This window comes from Poecilia formosa, unplaced genomic scaffold, assembly GCF_000485575.1.
Source record: "Poecilia formosa unplaced genomic scaffold, Poecilia_formosa-5.1.2 Scaffold2781, whole genome shotgun sequence".
Classification (NCBI taxonomy): Eukaryota; Metazoa; Chordata; class Actinopteri; order Cyprinodontiformes; family Poeciliidae; genus Poecilia; species Poecilia formosa.
Genome location: NW_006802720.1, coordinates 1 through 3,513, shown reverse-complemented (window position 1 = coordinate 3,513; position 3,513 = coordinate 1). Strand labels below are relative to the sequence as shown.

The 3,513-nt window shown below is 44.0% G+C and overlaps 1 long non-coding RNA gene across 1 annotated transcript; it reads left to right on the top strand.

Moving 5' to 3' along the window:
• The first annotated feature begins 327 nt into the window (after positions 1 to 327).
• LOC103133368 (uncharacterized) lies at positions 328 to 1,348 on the top strand. The gene is made up of 3 exons (XR_475732.2): positions 328 to 935; positions 1,030 to 1,044; positions 1,137 to 1,348. It is a non-coding gene; the product is annotated as an uncharacterized LOC103133368 (long non-coding RNA).
• Positions 1,349 to 3,513: the final 2,165 nt, after the last annotated feature.

Here is a 3,513-nt window from a genome sequence, read left to right as displayed (position 1 = left end):
CCTCCCACGCCGCTGTAGCTCCTCCCACGCCGCTGTAGCTCCTCCAACGCCGCTGTAGCTCCTCCAACGCCGCTGTAGCTCCTCCCACGCCGCTGTAGCTCCTCCAACGCCGCTGTAGCTCCTCCAACGCCGCTGTAGCCACGCAGAGGCGTGGCTGTGTGCAACTGAAGCTTTACATTTGGTTGTTGTTACACATCATATTATTGATCAATGTTTCATTGATTATGTTTCCATAGCAACTCCAACCAGCTGGTTTTAGCCTGAAAGGAACTCAGGGTTTCGGCTGTTTTGCAGTTTTCTGGAAGCTGGAAGAACAGTAACTGACTCTAGATATGTGACTCTAGATTGTTCCTCTTTAGCTCCAAAGATAATAACTTCAGCTCTATTTCTGTTCAACTGAAGAAAGTTTTGGCTCATCCACACACTGATTGGTCTAAGCTTCTGTTCAGTGATTGGATGGTTCCGAGTCTCCTGGTGACATCATAATGTAGGGTTAGGTGTCACAGCGTTAACTGTTGATGCTCTGCAGCGTCTGGCCCAGAAAAGCTGCTGCAGGTTCCAGAGTGTCAGCAGGTGATTCGCCAGGCGAAGCTTTGGGGAGATCAGTTGCACATGAGGTCTTTGCTCCTCATGTGGAGAGCACGCCCCCTAGTGGCTCATATGCTGCAGAGCGTTAGCATATCATTGGGACCCATTGGAGACCCTCAGTAACATGCTGGCTGTATGGCGGCCATGTTGGTGGGTGTTTTTGTTATGGTAGCTTTTACAGCCACACATCAGGGAAACGGTTCCCACGTCTGAAAGGTTGAAGCCGTTTCCACGTTTTGGGTGTTTTTCAGAGTAAGCGTCGGTTTGAGCGAGACTGCAAGGAGGCGGAGCGCGCTCAGCACGTCTCAGACAGGATCGACCTGGACAACAAGGCGGACGGAGAAAAGGTTTTACTCACACTTTACCTGCTCCAGTTCAGAGCAGTCAGCAGCTTAGTTTCTCCTTTCCTGACCTGATGTCTCTCTGTGTGTTTTGCCTCAGCGCTGCTCTCTGAAGGTCGGGCCGCCTTCCTCTATGATCTACATTAGTCGTATTTCTGAAATGAAATTAATGTTTTAAAAGCTGAAGTTGGTGTTTTCTGACTTCAGGCTCGACAAGTGGCTCAGCAGAAGCAACAAGCTGCTGAGGAGTCCAGGAAGGAGTATGTGACCAGTCTGAACCAGTTCAACCAGGACCAGCACCAGCACTACCGCACACTGGTTCCAGTTATATACCAGGTGAGGGACTGGGGCGTGAACATTAGAGTAAGAGGAAACCAGCTGCATTTAACTCCTGCACCATTTCTTAAGAGGTTTTATTAAAAGTGACTCAATGAGGGGGTCACATGGGCGGGCGAACAAGATGGCAGCTGGCTGAGGCTCTCCGTCCCAACATGCAGTTAGATGACTGTACATATACAAGGGGCTCTTATTTGGTATTGTTCTCCCTAAGTGAGGTAGCAGTGAAGGCTTATGGACTCCTTTTTCTAAAAAAAAAAAAGTACTTTAATCCTGCAATGGCCCCAATGAAACAGGCCGAGTGTCGACCGCAGCAGCCCTCCACATGAGGAAGAACGGGAGAAACACCTCCTCCTCCTAATCTGACGAGTTTGTTCTCGGAAGAGGTTAAAATGAGCAACATGCTATAAAGCGTAGCTGCTGATGTCTCCACAATAAAGCAGACGACGTCGGAATTGAATACAGCGGTGGCTGCAATGCTAGAAAGGCTAACGGAGGCTGAAACACGCATCGCCCGCTTGGAGGACAGCCAGCTAATGGAAGCCATGTTGGACCGCACACAGGTTCTCGAAAATCACAGTAAGAGGAATAATGTGAGTTATTGGGTTGAAAGAGGCTATCGGTACTGATGGGACACTTGAGCTGTGTTCAGAAGATGCTAACCGAGGGGCTTGGAGTTCGTGATGACGCCGAGTTTGAGATTGAACGAGCCCACCGGGCCTTCGCACCGTTACCCGACCCGAACCGAGCCCCGAGGCCGGTTCTTCTAAGATTCAGAATCAGAAGAATTTTCTTGTCTTTGCAGAGTCCACGGACCTCATAAGGTTTTTTATCCTGGTTATCCCTTTTTTCTCTTCAGCTGCTGCAGACAGCACCAATAGAGTAGGTTTTAAGTTGTTTTTTATTTTTCATGTAGTTTTTTTTTTCGTTTTCATGACGGGAATGTAAATAGTTTTCATTTTGGATGGGTGACTCAGAGTAGGTTGGGGATCAGGGGGCAGGGGGATAGATGTATCTGCTCAAAGGGTTTTGTTACAGGGTTAAAACGTGTATCAATCTATAATCTGTAATGACTAGGAAGTATATAAAATTCACATCTTGGATGTGGAAATCCATCCAAAAGGCGCAAAATATTGTCTTATTTAAAGACAAATCAAGCCGATATAATATTTCTCCAAGAAACTCACCGAAATGAGGGGAAAGAGTCCAAGTTTAAGACGGTTGGGTAGGACGTATTTTTCATAGCTCTCACTCAAATGCTCGGTGTAATTATTCTTATTAAGATAAATATTCAGTTATCATTGATAAAACCAGCTAAAGATACAGAGGGAAGAATAGTTTGCGTTGAAGCATCGATGGAAGGGGTAAAGGTCAAACTCTGCTGCATATATGCAGCCAATAAGGAGGAGCCTAACTTTTATAAAATAAACTTTTATAAGATAAATAGTGAATTGGGAGATATGGAAGGACAAACAATATTAGCAGGGGATTTGAATGAAGCTATGGATCCTAATCTTGATAAAAGCACATGAAAATGTCCTCTTGGCTCTAAAGGAAGGGATGCAGTTCATATGTTAAAGGAAGATTTGGGTCTAGTCGATGTTTGGAGGTTAATCAATCCGTCTAAAAGAGAGTACACATTTTATTCTCATTGTCATAAATCCTATTCTAGGATCGATCTGTTTTTAATTTTAAAATAATAATGTGCGGAGCTGTGATATTAAAACTATTGCACTCACTGACCAAGCAGCTACCATTAGGACTGAAATAGAAAAGGCTTGAGATGGAGAATGAATGTCTTGATCTTACAGGACAAACCCTTTAAAGAACAGCTGAGATACGCTTTTAAATAAATACTGGCAGTACAGAGCATGTTCAGTCTGCATGGGAGCCTGTAAGGCCTTCCTGAGGGGTTAACTTATAGCATATACCTCATGGAAGAAAAAACAGAGTTTATGTAAAATTCGTAAATTGAAAAGAGAAATCAAACTTAAAGAAAACAATCTGGCTAGGTGTTATGATGATTTACTTTATCGAGATATTTGTGGGCTTAAGTTTCAGTTAAATGAAATTTATAACAAAAAAGTGGAATATTCTCTATTTAGGTTAAAAACTTCATTCTATGAGGGAGGGGAGAAAACGGGCAAATTATTAGCAAGACAAGTTAAAAACGGGTTTTTGAGCACAATCACTGCCATTAAACAAGGAGATACTTTAGTAACCTCAGCAAAAGACAAACATTAGATAC